This window comes from Tamandua tetradactyla, chromosome 7 (genome assembly GCF_023851605.1).
Source record: "Tamandua tetradactyla isolate mTamTet1 chromosome 7, mTamTet1.pri, whole genome shotgun sequence".
NCBI classification, from domain to species: domain Eukaryota; kingdom Metazoa; phylum Chordata; class Mammalia; order Pilosa; family Myrmecophagidae; genus Tamandua; species Tamandua tetradactyla.
This window is the reverse complement of record NC_135333.1, coordinates 100,727,995-100,745,181: the sequence shown is the minus strand read 5'-3', so window position 1 is coordinate 100,745,181 and position 17,187 is coordinate 100,727,995. Positions and strand designations below refer to the sequence as shown.

Here is a 17,187-nt window from a genome sequence, read left to right as displayed (position 1 = left end):
AACTTTCCATGTCCTAATAAAAATATGTCTCATACACATACACAAAAAAGAAAGCTATCGCAATATCTAGCAGGGAGTAACAGTGACTTGGTACACTGGTGAGACACAGTTTAATTCTGTATGTATCATGAAAGTAGATCTTCCAGGATTTGCCAATGAGGGCTATGGGCAAAGGAGTCAAGGGTGCCTTGAAGGATTTAACCTCAGCACTGGAAAGTCAGAGTTGCCATTTGCTGAGCTGGGGGGGTGTTGGGGGGCAGGAGTTGGAAGGGAGTTGTTTTCAGACCTGGAAAATATGAGATGTCTTTTGAATATCTAATTGGAAATACTGAGAAAGTAGATGGAGTTCAAGTTAGAGGTCATAGCTGCATATAAAATGTAAGGATTCAAAAAGCCTCATCTAGCCTTTAGTCTCACCTACGAACAGAAGGGAAATAAAGGTAGGGTTTCTGAGCTTCACAACACATTTAGAAATTTAGACACTGGAAATATAAGAAGGAATAAAAGTAAATGTTTGAATGAAAATGTTCATTATTGACCAGAAGCAAGAACCTTAAATAAATTCCATTTTTTATAGGGATATTCTCTTCAAGTTAAAGCCTATATTACAGCTAATGTATTATAAATAGAAAATCTATTCTACCTTTTTGAATTAAATATCAGAGAATGCTATCCCATATAGAAATAAAAAGTACAAAATCCATACTATATAGTAATAAAAATCCTCCCTCAAATTAAAATCTGAAAGATAATTTTACTTTGAACACAGTATTAAATGAGAAATGGTTTCAATAAATCGCTTTAGCTTTAAATGTGAACAAACTCAAAACATTTTTAACTTACTCATAAGCTGAGAGATAACTTACATGAATGATATTTTTACTTTTGATCAGGTTGCCTTCATCATTATCTTGGCACAACCCATAAGGCTTAGCCATAAATTTAAAATGCTTTGAAATCCCTATTTTTCTTTGTTTTAACAAAGACTGCATTCACTAATTAAAAAAAATTGTTGTTATTCATTGCAATTCTAGAACGATATACTAATCAGATATAGCTGTCATTAATTTCAAAAAAATCTAAGGAGTTACAAGTTTTCCAATGTAACACAAAACATTACCTACAAAATCAGATGTTGACTATGTCTCTATATATCATGCTATGCTTCTCATTCCAGGTACAATATGCTAGAAGTAACAAGAAAACTCTGTAGGCGAGCTTAAAGGGATGGAAGATTATAGGGAGAAACTTGTTTTCCTTCGATACTCAAAAAGTTGCTCATATTCTGACCCAACAAAATTATAAGAGTCAGGAGTAAAAAATTCCCATAGAGTAGAATAGACAGAGCAGAGTAGTGTCCAGAAAAGTAATAGAAGAAAAGAAAGGGTAGCACAGGAAAACATTGAAAAAAATCTTATCTAGAGTCAAATATGACAAAAACATTCAGAACCAACAAGCACTGCAATTGGATGCAAATGAATAGCTAGAAGTCTATTAGGAAAAAGCTGCTTCTGTCAATCCTATTTACCCCTTGGACAATAGCGACTCTGAGTGCAAAGCTCACAAGTGCCTGCGATCCCTTGCCAAGTACATTTACTCTGCAGCAGTTGACACTGAGCAGGTGACAGCTGCTCCCCACCCTCAAGGATGTTTTGTGGAAATTCATGTTTTCTGGCTAATGCTTTTAACTAACAGACATTTTGGATGAAGCAAGAAAAAAATTTAAGTAAAAGAAAGCATAAAGGATATTGGTGATTCTACAAAGAAATAAAGAAATAATTTTAAATCTCCAGGACTCCTGGAACTCCACTGAAGATTAGATTTATGTAGATTTCTAGTTTCTAGTTCATTTCCAAAACAAGTGATTGAGATGCTAAAACTAAAGAAAATATCTCAGGATAAGGAAAAGAATTTCAAATGTGGTAGCTGAAACAAAGAGTGGAGTATGCAGTCAATTATCTGATTTGAATATCTACAATGAATGTCAATAACTTAGGTTAACACACATATCTTTAAATACTAAATATTGGATTTGATATAACGAATTTTTATTTAGATTAAAGTGAACACATTTATATGCCAAATATTGGACTCAATGCTAAGAACACGTCCCTACGTGTACAACTGCTCATATAATCTTATAAAGAGTCTCTGTTGGAAGCACTTGGCAAAAGAGCTCTAAAACTACTGAAGACCAACACTAACATTCTTGCTATTCCAAATTGTAAGACAGAATTAAGAACTAGTAAGATTAGAGAGCCTTTTATTTTCTCATTCTTATGGACACACATGCACACACGAAAGCAAAGGTGATTTGGATTTAGATAGGCAGATATGCTTCATATAAACTGATAATTACAATCTTTTTTATTCCATTATGATATTGATTAGCACCCCCAAACAGAGTGGCCTTCTAACACCTGCAGTTCCAAACTACAGTAAATGCTAACAAGAGCTGGCTTTGCAAAACTGGGTAATTCCTTTGGTTTATAAAATTATCAAGCAATCTATCAAAGCAGTCAATTATAACCTGTGCAAAATTTTATTTCTGTCTCTAATAGGAGTTGGCAGAACAAATTGCTTTTTACCCCCTGTTGTCTTCTCAATTGCCCAGAAGATCAGTTTCCCTAAACCCTACAGCTCAGACAGCTGCCCTGTTTCAACCATCTTAGAGTCATATGTGTTCATAAATATTTATTTGATTCTAAGAAGCCATCAAATATAATTAACTCTCCCAATTAACATTATTTAGAAGAGGAGAGCACTATTCTACATCTTTCTCATATATACATGTGTGTGTGTATATATATATATATGCGCATATGTATATGTGTGTATATATATATGCATGTGTGCATGTTTATATTCATATATACACATATTTATGTGTGTATGTGAAATATTGGATATTTTTCTTTATATCATATTGTTATGAGCTAAATTTAAAAACTTTTCTTTGTCAAGGGACACTATAAAAAAGTTGAAATGATAACCTATAGAATGGGAGAAAATAATTTTTAACCATATATTGATAAGGGTTTAATATCCAGAATAAATAAAGAATTGCTATAACTCAACAATAAAAAGACAAGCAACCCAAATAAAAAATGGGCGAAAGACTTGGATAGAAATTTCTCCAAAGAAGGTACACAGATGGCCAATAAGCACTTGAAAAGATGTTCAACATCACTGGTCATCAGGGAAATTCAAATTAAAACTACAATGAGAGTCCTGCCGCAACCAAGATGGCAGAGTGGGATGTTTTCAAGGCTCATCCCCACCACTGACCCTTTGAACAACCAGCACAAACTGGCAGAAACATCTTTCTCTGAGCTCCAGAAAACAAAAGAATAGGGTAATAAGGCCAGAACCCAACCAAGAAAATAGCTTAATAGTAGTAGGATTATTTAAACAGAAGCTCTATCCTCATTAATATTGTGGTATGCATTAATTCCATTTGTTACTATTATGTACAATGGCCTTGTTTACAAGAGAATGGTGTAAGCATTTATACCATTTTGTTTACTGTATTTAGTAGACTTAATTGTGTAATAGTTATTGAATCGTAATATAAAGAAATGTGTCTATATTCAGTAGACACTGAATGTTTCAAAATACAATCTGTGAGCACCGTCATCACCCACCGGAGAGAACAAAATTACCTGTGCAAAAGTGAAAAAACAAAAATCAAAAAACAAAACAAAACAAAACAAAAAAGCAGTAGGATTGAGTGGTGTCATGGTTGACCCATCCCCCACACCTCAAAGGCTGGGTGCAAAGCTAGCCCACTATTCCAGTGTGGATTCCTGGACCCACCGCAGAGGAAGCAGAGTAACCCTCATGCACGTGCTGGTAGCTTATACGTCTGGACCAATCGGTCTGGGTGGCCTGAGGGACTCATTGTCCCAGAACTTGCCCTGTGTGTAGAGGCAGCACAGAGTGTTATCTTAGAGAAATCTATGTGTGTGGGGGGGGGGGAGGGCAGGTTAGGGAGGGCAGTCAAGTCACGTTACCTAAAACAAGGGATAGCAGACTATAGAAAATACAGTGCAGTGCCTGGGACTGTGAGGAACTATTTCCTAGGGAAGAGAGTAGTATCTGTGTAAATGGGGAATTCCCAGGGTCACACATGCATGCCCATAACAAGATGCCTGTTCAGAAGGAATCAGAGAATCTCCTATGCATTGGTCTGGAGCCATTCTCATACAACACATTATATGGATAAGCCCTGAAGGAAAGCACTTGTGCAAGTCAATCTGCAAAGACAGTGAAAGGTGTTTTCTTTTTTTTCTTTTTGTTAGCTCCTGCCATTCAACGAAAACTCAACCATAGCACTAGAATGATACAAGCTTAAGGAGCATATGTCACAGAGTTTAAAATTCATCGATAACAAATTAAAATATCAAAATGTACAGGTTTCAACAAAAGGTCCTAAAACAAAGAAATAGGAAGTGATGGCCCAGGCAAAAGAGATGATTATGACATTAAAAACCGTCAATGGAAACAGCCGAAATCTCCATCAACAGAAGAGTGGCTAAACAAACTGTGGTATATACATACGATGGAATACTATGCAGCTTTAAGACGGGATAAACTTATGAAGCATGTAATAACATGGATGGACCTAGAGAACATTATGCTGAGTGAGTCTAGCCAAAAACTAAAGGACAAATACTGTATGGTCCCACTGATGTGAACAGACATTCGAGAATAAATTTGGAATATGTCCTTGATAACAGAGTCCAGCAGCAGGAGGTAGAAACAGGGTAAGATAATGGCCAATTGGAGTTGAAGGGATACAGACAGTGTAATAGGACTAGATACAAAAATTCAAAAATGGACAGCACAATAATACCTAATTGTAAAGTAATCATGTTAAAACACTGAATGAAGCTGCATCTGAGCTATAGGTTTTTGTTTTGTTTTGTTTTGTTTTGTTTTGATTTTACTATTATTACTTTTATTTTTTTCTCTATATTAACATTCTATATCTTTTTCGGTTATGTTGCTAGTTCTTCTAAACCAATGCATATGTACTAAGAAATGATGATCATGCATCTATGTGATGATATTAAGAATTAATGATTGCATATGTAGAATGGTATGATCTCTAAATGTTGGGTTAATTTCTTTTTTTCCGTTAATTAAAAAAAAAAAAGAAAAAAAAAGAGAAGGGATAATTGGAGCTGAAGGGATACAGACTGTACAACGGGACTGGATATAAAAACTCAGAAATGGACAGCACAATACTACCCAATTGTAATGCAATTATGTTAAAATACTGAATGAAGCTGCATGTGAGGTATAGGTTTTTTGTTTTTTTTGTTTTTTTTTTGTTTGTTTTTCTTTCTATTATTGTTTTAATTCTTATTCTGTTGTCTTTTTATTTCTTTTTCTAAATCGATGCAAATGTACTAAGAAATGATGAATATGCAACTATGTGATGTTATTAAGAATTACTGATTGTACATGTAGATTGGAATGATTTCTAATTGTTTTGTTAATTCTTTTTTAATTAAAAAAAATGCTAAAAAAAAAAAAAAAAACGTCAATGACTGCCATCCAGCATACAGAAAACAACAACAGCAAAAAAAAAAAAAGACACCATCAACAAAGAGGACCAGATCCGGACATACCAGAAAAAGACTTTAAAATATGATTGTAAATATGCTCAAAGAGCTAAAGGAAAACATGGACAAAGAACTAAAAGAACTCAAGAAAATGACAGCTGAACACAAAGAGAGTATCAATGGAAATTATGAAAAGGAACCAAACAGAGCTGAAGACAACAGTAATAGAAATTAAAAATTCCCTAGAGGGGTTCAACAGCAGATTGGAGATCACAGAAGAAAGAATCACAGAACCTGAAAATATGACAATTGAAATCATCCCGCCTTGGTGCAAAAAGAGGAAAGAATGAGGAAAACTCAACAGAGCTTGAGAAAGCTGTGGGACACCTTCAAGTACACTAATGTACACATTGTGGGAGTCCCAGAAGGAGAAGAAAGAGAGAAAGGGGTCAAGAGAATATTCAAGGAAATAACGGGTTGAAAACATTCTAAATTTAACAAAAGAAATGAATATGCATGTGTTCTATTTACTAGCTGCCAGAATGCAATATACCAGAAACAGAATGACTATTAAAAAGGGAAATTTAATAAGTTGCTAGTTTACAGTTCTAAGGCTGAGAAAATGTCCCAGTTAAAGCAAGTCTGTAGAAATGTCCAATCTAAGGCATCCATGGAAAGATACCTTGGTTCAAGAAGGCTGATGAAGTTCAGGATCTATCTCTCTAGTGAGAAGGCACATGGCAAACACAGTCAGAGTTTCTCTTTCAGCTGGAAGGGCACATGGCAAACATGGCATCATCTGCTAGCTTTCTCTTCTGGCTTCTCGTTTCAATGAAGCTCCCCTGGAGGCTTTTTCCTTCTTCATTTCCAAAGGTTGCTGGTTGATGGACTCTCTGCTTTGTGGTGCTGCAGCAATCTCTGTTCTCTCCAAACCTCCTTCATTCTCCAAAATGTTTCCTCTTTTATAGGACTTCAGAAACTAATCAAGACCCACCCAAATGTGTGGAGACATGTTGTCACCTAATCCAGTTTATAGCAACCACTCTTGATTAAATCACATCTCCAGGGAGATGATCTAATTACAGATCCCAACATACAACACTGAATAGGGATTAGAAGAAATGCTGCCTTTATAAAATGGGATTAGGATTAAAACATGGCTTTTCTAGGGCACATACATCATTTCAAACCAGCATGGCATGTCTAAGACACTCAACAAACTCCAAAAAGGAAAAACCCAAATAGACCCATGCCATGACATATTATATATAAGACTGTATTCTGAAAACCACAAGAAAGAAGTGATATGTCACATACAAGGAAGCCTCACTAAGATTAATGCCAATTTCTCATAAGAATCCATGGAGGCAAGAAGGCAGTGGGATGACACATTTAAATGGCTGAAAACAAAAGAAATTGCCAAGCAAGAAATCCGTATCTGAAAAAACTGCCTTTCAAAACTGAGGGAAGTGGGCGGCAGAGCAATGAAGGTGGGCAGGGGCAGGCAGGTGGCCCCAAGGCGGGCAAGCCGCGCTACTGGAAAGGTTGATAGCGCAGCTCGGGCCACCCTCCCAGAGACAGCATGCCGGTGCTGCCTGGGCGTCAGTGGCCACGAGGGTGTGCCCGCAAATCTCAGCGCTCCCTTCTCTCCCGGCCCTAGGGTTCTGCGCTGGAGATGGACATTGCCCACGGCTGCCGGCGGAATGGAGCTCCTTCTGGCAGTAGTGGGCTCTGCAAGGCTCCCGCGTCTGTCGCTTTGGGAAACAAATTCTAAAGGAATTTGATGAATGTTGTGAGAAATTTAAGCATGAGACCAATGGTACACAGAAGAAGAGAGTTCTACATCGCATTCAGAGAGTTCTGATTCCCAGCCAGAACTGGGTGATAAAATGATTCAGATTGTGAGTCAGATGGTAGAGCTGGTTGAGAACCGTACCAGACAAGTGGACACTCACGTGGAACTTTCTGAGGCACATCAAGAGATCAATGACACTACTGGCAACAGTGGCAAAACCAGCCAAGATAAGTCGGAGAATGAGACAATCACTCAAGCTGAGAAAGCTAATAATAAGAGATCTCAGCAACAATGAGAATCGAGAGAATGCATCTAATAATCATGATCATAGGAACGCTGAAGGAGAAGAAGGCAAAAATGTCAAAACAAAGAAATGCTGTAACATCAAAGCAGAGAAGGAAGCATCACGTGCAGAACTTCCCACTGACCCGAATGAATCAATGTACTGTCTGTGCAAGCAGGTCTCCTATGGAGAAATGACAGGCTGTGACAATGGTGAGTGCTTCATCAAGTGGTTTCATTTCTCCTGTGTGGGACTAAACCATATACAAAGGACAAGTGGTATTGTCCCAAATGTAGAGGAGAAAATGATAAAACAATGGACAAAGCACTGGAGAAATCCAAAAAAGAGAGAGCATATAATAGGTGGTTTGTAGACATCAATTTAATAGTGAGGAAAACAAAATAAACCAATTTATTTATTACACTGCCACCTTTGTTGAGGTGCAAGGATTGTAAAATGTATATTTTTAAAGAATGTTAGAAAAGAAACCATTTCTTTTAAAGGGATGGCAGTGGGTTTTGTTTCCCCTTTTGTTTTCATTGTTTAACAAAAAGTGTCCTGTGGATCAACATTTTAGAAACTACAAATTTAGGTTTGAATAAAACAATCAAAAAAAAAAAATGAGCGAAGGATTAAGACATTCCCAGATTTAAAACCCTGAGAAAATATGTCACCATAGACCAGCCCTACAAGACATACTAAGGAGACTTCTGCAGGTGTAAAGGAAAGGACAATAGATAGGAGATATGTACAGAAATAAAGATCTCTGGTGAGGGTAATTACACAAGTAAATACAAATGCCAGCACTATTGCATTTTGGATTAGAAAGTAAAAAGTGCACTATTTGCACTTTTTACTTTCTACAGAATCTAAAAGACAAATGCATAAAATGTAATGATAAATCAATGGTTTGGGACTCATACTGTATAAACACATATTTTGTGAAAAAAAAATGAAGGTGGGGGGTAGAGAGGGGCATAGGAATATAGTTTGTACATACTATTGTAGTTAAGTTGGTATGAAAGCAAAGAGTTTACTATAGATTTAGGAATTAAATTAAAACCCCATGATAACTACAAATAAATTATTGAAGAATGTGCAAGCTGACAGACGGAAATTAGAGTACAGGTTTCCAGGGTCGGAGGGGCAGGAGTATTGGGGAGTATAGAGTTTCTGTTCAGGGAGATAGGAAAGTTTTAGTAATGAAAAGCAGTGCGGGTACTGAAATGTTGTGAATGTGATTAATAACACTGAATGGTATGTTTGGGAGTGGTTGAAAGGGAAAAGTTTATTTTGAATATGTGTTTCCAAATTTAAAAAAATAGAAAGAGACTAAAGAGGCTACACCAATTAAATTAAATGCATGATCCTGGATGGAATCTAATAAGGGAGGAGAAAAGGGTGAAAGGGACATTATGGGGACATATACAATGATTGGAATATAGACTTTAAGCTTATGTCAATGTTAAATGATTAGAACTTGACAGCTGCTCTTAAGGTTCTTTGTAAGTATTTTTCTTGGAAATGTACATGGCTGTTTTAAGCGTTCAAGCAACATGATATATACAGCCTAACCTCAAGTGTTCAGAAAATAGATTGATAGAGATGGATGGATGGATTGATGGATGGATGGATGGATGGATGGATGGATGAATAGATGATAGCTAGACAGATACAAGATAGGTAGGTAGGTAGATAGGTAGGTAGGTAGGTAGGTAGGTAGGTACGTAGGTAGGTAGGTAGATAGACAGATAGATAGATATGGAAAATGTTGCAGAAATTTAAAATTGGTGGATTTGGGTATCGGGGAAGGTAGAGGTATGTTGGGAGTTGTCTCTATGGGGTTTGTATTATTTTTGCAACTATCCTTTAAGTTTGAACATGTTTCACAATAAAAAGTTTTTAAAAATCAAGATATTTTACAACCATGAGGATAGCTATTTTTTAAAAAAGGAAAAGAACAAATATTGGCGAGGATGCAAAGAAAGTAGAACATTTGTGCATTGTTTGTGGGATTGATTGTAAATGGTGCAGCCACTGTGGAAATCAGTTTGGTGTTTCCTCAGAAAGTTGAACATAGAATTTTCAAATAACCAGGCAAGTTCACTTACTGATGTTTACCCGAAAGAACTGAAAGCAGCCACCCAAACAGATACTTGTACACCAATGTTCACAGCAGTATTATTCCCAATATCCAACAGGTGGAAGAAACCCAGATGTCCTTCAACAGATAAACAAAACATTGTATATACAGTCATGCGATATTACTCAGTCACAACAGGGAATGAAGTTTTGATACATGCAACAAGATGGATGAATCTGGAAGACTTTATGTTGAGTGAAAAAAGCCAGAAACAAAAAGCCAGGAACATATATACTGTATGTTATCATTCATATGAAATACCTAGAATAAGTTAATTCATAGAGACAGAAAAGTAGATTATAGGCTACCAGGGGTCGGGGGTGAGGGAAATGGGGAGTTACAACTTAATGGGTACTTGTAATGGATGTTGGTGTTGATAGCACAATATTGTGAATCTAATATCGCTGACCTACACACCTGAAAGTGCTTTAAATGGAACGTTCTGAGTTGTATATACATTACTAAACTCAAGAAAACATTTAAATACATATTTATTTAAACATAAAAATCAATGCTATAGATTTATATGTGTGTATGTATGGGTATAAATATATATATATATGATTTTATATGGCCTTACTGAAATTAAAATATTGGAGATCGTTTTTATTTTGACATAGCATGTGCAAGTTTTTATTTTCCTTGTCTTGATAAAATGCATAAGATTTTTACTCGGCCACACAGAAGTTACAGTGAGGCAATACACAAAGTGGTCTGTTCCTATATTTCAGTTTTACTTTTGAAATCTCTAATGAAATTTAACGGTAAATTGCAAAGATAAATAGAATGCAAATTATTTCAATTATTCTCCTGTGATGTTGCACAGAAGGTTATGGGTATGGCTATATTTAAACCTCAGTGGATATATTTTCTTAGACATTCTAATTCCTAGATGGCAGTAACCAAATCCTACTCTCTAACTCAAATTGCTCTCAATTAACACTTGGCAAATGAGTAAGTGAATAATAAATGCAAGATTACGCTGGGTGCAGGGACACAGAGTGATCCCAGGAATAATCTCTGTGGCCCCAGACAACCTAAATCATCCAACAAGATGGACACTGCGAGCAGACAGGCGAGCAACCACACTCCCAGAGGTGAAATTCTCAGCCTGTTGAGTCACCTACTCAGTGTAATCTGCAAATATTTATCGAATGAATAAATGAGAAGAAATGAACAAGTGCTCCCAAACCTTTCTAAAAAGAGGATCGAGTTTTTCTTTATATTGTTATTATTATTATTATTATTTTTGCACGGGCAGGCTCCGGGAAATGAACCTGGGTCTCTGGCATGGCAGGTGAGAATTCTACCACTGACCCATCATTATAATGCCCTCTTTATATTGCTTTGAGCTAAGTTTATGAGACCCATAAACCTTCATGGGCACAGACCAGCAGTCTCCACTTGTTATGCTTGAGACAGATCGGGATGGTTATGAAAGATAAGAGTCAGTTATTTTTTGTGAGGACGTGTGTGTGCGCGCATTAGGTTCTGTATTTATTTCATGTTGATCATTATCCACTTGTTCACAGATAGGACCTTTAACAAAGAGTTTAGAAAATGAATACATATTGCAGAATGGAGACTTCAGATTTGAGAAGTCTATCAGTCAGGGCTTGATTAGAGAAGCAGAAAAATGGGAACAATAAAGAATTTGGGGGTTATCATAGGAATTAGGCCTCTAGGGTAATTGTGGGTACTGGTTAAGCAGTTTCTGTATGGCCCTGGTGTTCGGTGCTGGAACATCCTGCCAACAGGAAGGATGCTGGTGTTCTGCAAGAGAAGCTAGCACTGTCATCACAGAGCTAAACACACTCCTGGCCCAAGAGCTGAAGAAGCTGAAACATCTGGCAGGAGCTACAGGAGCTGTGAACCAGCTGCTGCCCCAGGGAGATCCGGAAGACGCTCTAGAAACTCCAGGCCCAGCTATTGTCTCCCACCCACAAGGTAAGCCAGCAGATCTGAGATAATGTCTACAGCTATCATCACACCTGACCCCACCCCAACCTCCCAAGAGTAAAACAGCCACTGCTTCACTTCTGCCTTCCAAATCTTGCACAAATTTCTATCGTTATTCATCTTAGCCCAGAACTATACAGGAAAGGGTTCTGAGAAATGTAGTTTCTGCCTAGCTCATCTAAACAGTAGGAAATCGTGAAATCTTTAAGAGTAGTAGAGGCTATCATCATTCAGAATGGTCCCAGTCAAGTGTTCAGAGTGATAATAATAAAATAATAAATGCCAATGAATCCATTTACCTAGATTGTCTCAAAAAAGCATGTCATACCAACAACGGTTTATAAGAGTAGGGAAAAAAAAGCTGATGCTCCAATTTCATGCTTACACTGTACTAAATGCTTTGTTTGTTACCATGTCATTTAATTTCCACAGTAACACTGTGAGGTAGTTGTTAGTATTCCCATTTTATAGATGAGGAAACTGAGTCTCAAAAAGCTAAGTAACATGCCCATATCCACTGGGCTGTATGTGTTAGAGCCAAGGTTCAATTCAAGCCAATCTGGTAACTAAAACCTATGCTTTAAAACTCATGCTCCCTTAAAGACTGACTTTAATACCTTCTAGGAGTAGATGGTTTAATCCCTATCTAAAATCTAAACACACAACAAAACCAACTACCAAGCATACTATAACTCCAAAACTTAATCTCTCACACCAGCCATCTCTGTAATAGAAAGGAAAGAGCTTAATGCAGAGGGAGAAAGAACTTAATACATTTTAAGACTGCATAATATACACAGAATTAGTAGATCAACACACAATTGTTGATGAGGTATCCAGTTGACTAATTTTTGTTGATGTTTTCACCATCTTCACTCTAATTAAATCATCTAGCCAATTCAGCCAAAATGGAGCACCTGGCAGCTTAAAGCAGAAACAACTGAAGTGTGAATGAGTTGGCTTTTCAGCCACTTTCAGTTAATGTGCCTCCAAACTTTTTATTTAGTCCTTTTTAGTACGATGGTGACAAACTAATTATTATGTCCTTTATATTCTCTGAGACAGGGCCTCATGCATTTCTTGGTTGTACATGTGAGAATCACATTTCCATTATGTTGTTGTTGAGGATAAAAAGAAACATATTTAGGAATGATCTCTCACAAAAATACTTCTGATGCTTGCCTGCCATGCCAGAGGGCCCGGGTTCGATTCCCGGTGCCTGCCCATGTAAAAAAAAAAAAAAAATACTTCTGGCAGCCATCAACTAGAAATTTGTCAGATGTGTACAATTAATTTGAATTCAACTATAACAGTAATACTAAGGACAAATTTTCAAAGCAATCAGCAAGGAGAGAATAGAATATGAGAAATAAGATTTATTGTACTTCCAGCAATGCAAATTGCTGTCTGCTTCAATGAATCAGTCCATCTTACCCCAGTGGGCAATGTTTTACCGTCCACGTTAGAGTTCCTATCTTTAAAATGGAAACCGGTTTCCTACATTAGACTTTAAGTGTTTATATCAGGCTTTAAAACATTATCTGATATCATTTCCACCAGAAGCTTTTAAGCTCTATCTTCTCCATGTTTTCTTTTCTTTTTTTTTGGCATGGGCAAAAAACCTGGGTCTCCGGCACAGCAGGCGAGAATTCTGCCTGCTTGAGCCACCATGGCCTTTCCTGTTGTTGTTTTTTATAACTCCCATAGAATGTCACAGGTTTGAGTGTTTTAACTTCTTATTTTGAAATAATTTCAAAATTACAGGACAGTTGCAAACAATAATATAAAACCCCTAGATACCCAGATACCTCCCACCAGATACCCAGATTTACCAATTTTAATTTTTTGCCACCTTTGTCACATTATTCTATCTATCCATCTAATCATTCTTCTCTATATATTTTTCTATATATCTATATATCTCAATTTTTGGAGCATGAATTGATCACAGTCAATAAAGCATTCAATTTCCCTGTGCAATTATGTTATTTTGAAATTGGTGAAACAGAACAGGTGACAGATTTGTGAGCTGAAGCATTAAATTAAATGATTATATCACACCTCACAAAGCAAAACATATTAGTAACAGTTATAAAATTATGAAACATTTTAATTGAGACAGTTATTTAAAAACCTATAGCAATAAGCATGCTCAAATAAGAATGTGACTCATAAAGTATGTACTATGGACACGTCTATTTTTAATGATCTTAAGTTTAGCAGATGTCTTACACTTCTATTTCATTAAGCAAAAATAAGGAAGAGTTTTATTTTTTGAATATTATGAATAAACTGCTTTTTATCTTTTCTGTCCCCTCTCACCAACAAACCCCAAGTATAAGAGAAATAGACCCAGAAACTGAAAATAGAAACTGTTCTTTGCTGTGTAAGAAAATCTAAATCCCCATTCTCTAGTCACTTCTTCCTTATTCTTTTGGCTATATTGAAATTCAGAGAGAATGGTGAGCTGACGAAGTGGAAAGAAAAAAAAATTAAGATATAGGTCAAGTTATTTCACTTGAGGTTTTGGTAAGAGAGGGCATGGCACCAAAAAAGAATCAACAGAATGTCAGATATTATGATGCCCAAATCACCCACTCTTTAGTACAGCTGCCCCTAAACCAGTTCAGTTATTTCCCTACACTATTGAAATAGCCTCCTGAGTTTTCTGTTTTTAGTTCCTCTTTCTTCTTCTCTAGTCCATGTTTTACCATGCACCAGCATAATATTCTAAAAGAGAAATCTTATTTAAAATCTTTGGATGGTTCTCTTCTTTCTAGCAAGTAAAGTCCCCAATCATGCCGATATGACAACCAAGGCTTTTTGCGATCTTGTCCCTACTTACTTACCCTCAGACTCATCTACCTCCAGCCATGCCAGATCATCTACCAATTCTCAAGCATTTTAACACCCCATCCCCCATTCTGCAATATCTCCATCTGTCGCAAACATCTGAAATGCCACTTCCTTAAGGATGAGCTCCTTGATCTCTGATCCCTTGCAAAGAATCAATCTTTCCTTCCTTTGAGCTAAGAAGGCACTAAGGAGAGAAATTTTATCTCGCTCTCATGGCTTTTGTACATTTGCTTTTCTCTGCATTGTATTAAAGCTAATCTTTCTTAGTCACTGGACTGCAGGCTCATTTGGTTAGGGACTGCATTTCAATCACCTCTTCAGTGTCTTTTAATCTGAGTACTCACTAAGTGCCTGTTAACTGGACTGTGAAAATATTTCAAATAATTTAGATTTTATTTTCTCCAGGATTAATACTGACTCCTGAAATGGTTAAATTTCTAACTGGCAGTTACTGAATATATCTAACATAGCTTTAATTTGGCTTTTCAAAGTTCAGTAATAAAAAAAAAATTGAGCATTAATACATTTGAAATAAATTCTTAACTGCCATGTCTGGTTATGTTCAGTCTGATTAAACAAACATTTTGGGAGTACCTAGTATATACACACTTGAAGTGTGTGCCTATCTGTACATTCCATCAGATGTTGCAAACATGTTGCAAAAAATGGCCCCCTCAGATCACAGATGTATATAGATTGGCCCAAGAGGGTTTTTAAAAAATTCTGAACCAACATTTGAAAGTCAGGATATGTTATGCACAAATCCAGATTTCTGACTGTTCCAGAAAAAAAAACAAAAAAACAGAGGGTCTAGCATTTCTGGACCCACATGTTTATAAAATGCCATGTGTGTCTATGATTCACTATGATCCACTCAGAGTGTGTAGCGCAACTTCCTCCCTAATTTTTACATGTGTGGAATATGTTTGGCCCTTCTAGGCTTGTTGAATTTGTGGCTCTGGTTAACATAATTATTTCTCTTCTTTGTTAGTTTAATATTCTTTATGAAATGCTTACATTTTAGAAGCTTTGGTTTTCAACTGTGTTTCATTATTTGGCCTCTTCCTAATTTTCCCTAATTTGGCCTTTTCCAGTAGGCAGACAGGCTGCATATTGTTGCAGAAGAAACAAAATAAATCAGGTGAGAAGTGCCTGAAATAGCACTGTGGTCGTCAAGTCAGAGGTAATATTTGATCAGAGTATACTAAGAGTTTATATCTGAACAACGTAAAATCATAATGATTAGCTTAAAACTAGTGTGTCTTAATTCTTACTTTATGACTGATAACATAGACCAGACATATATAGAAATACAAATGCTCTGAAAAGTGTTTCTGATAGCTTTATAAAGAGCTATGTGTTTAAATAACCTTCTAACCCCTTCCGGTGTGGGTTGGTGAGGTCATTTACACAGACCGATGGCTGGCTTCAAAGCTGGGGTCTAAGGAGTGCCAGGAATGCATCCTTTCTCAGTCTCTCCATCGGTTCACTCCAATTAGTCTCATATTTACTGACTCGTGCTCATTCACATTTCATCTTTGAAGGCCGAGACAGGCTGTCTTCATTTGTCACAGAGTTAAATAACCATCTCCAATTTCAGGAGATTCAATGAGCTGGAAAATTCAGCATGATCCAATCATCATTTAAAGGACACTTTTATATAACCACTAAAGAGCAACCCAGAAAAGAAAACATCTTCCTTTAGGCTTTTTGTGAATGTGATTATTCCATCTCATACAAGGCATGTGTAGATGAACCAAACGAGTTTTCCATGTGTCATGTGTGATTGCAACTTCTCATTCCAGAAATCCAGAAACCATCACTAAACAAACTTTCTTGTAAGATCCCAATATTTGTTAAACAAAATGGAAATCCAATATTTCCTCAAGAGTTCTTCCATATTATGATTATAGAAGTCCCTCCTCATAAATGGAATCCCACCATATCCCATGCTTAGGACCTGGAATTCCCTGTGTTTGACCTAAGAGGGTCAAAATATATGACATTTTCTAAGATAGCTTTTCTGATTGGAACTTTGAAATCCTGTCTGAATCCTGGCTGCTTATATTCATAATCTACACGAAAATTCCAAGCATATGCATTCAGTTGTTACTCTTTTTATACCTATTTTGAAGGTAAAAAATAACAGAGGTCTCAATTCTTGGCAAAATAATTTTGCAAAATACTGTCAAAATATTAGCAAGGCTACAATTCTTGATTTTTTTAAGGGAAAAGTTGAGATAAATTATAAAGCAAATATGTTTTCCTGTGGTGCTCCATATTTGGCTTTTTGAGGATTCTGTTAATCAAGGAGTAAGCAGTACATTACTAAAATGGATTACTCTTCATAGGGCGAACAGTGCTCTATAACGGAACCTAGTCATAGGTGGGTTCTCTGGTAGATTCGGAAATAGATTTCTTTGCTATCCAATTCCTCGTGTGACAAACGTAAGGTTAGCAGTACCTTCATCTAGATGCTAAATTGATTACACATTACACTGCCAAATTCTAGGCCTGGGTAACACAGAAAATTAGCAGCCTTTTATATAATCTAGGAAAGACGCACAGGGAAATAGCAAAG

General features: G+C 36.5%; 1 protein-coding gene, 1 long non-coding RNA gene and 1 pseudogene across 2 annotated transcripts in view; 1 reads left to right on the top strand and 2 right to left on the bottom strand.

Annotated features, from left to right (window-relative positions):
* Window positions 1-17,187, bottom strand: part of PDZRN4 (PDZ domain containing ring finger 4) — a 407,543-nt gene that overhangs the window by 338,585 nt on the left and 51,771 nt on the right. The gene's annotated exons all lie outside the window — the stretch shown is intronic.
* LOC143691694 (uncharacterized) overlaps window positions 1-17,187 on the bottom strand; it is a 215,182-nt gene that overhangs the window by 187,850 nt on the left and 10,145 nt on the right. The gene's annotated exons all lie outside the window — the stretch shown is intronic.
* LOC143689974 (inhibitor of growth protein 1 pseudogene) lies at window positions 3,739-8,053 on the top strand (annotated as a pseudogene).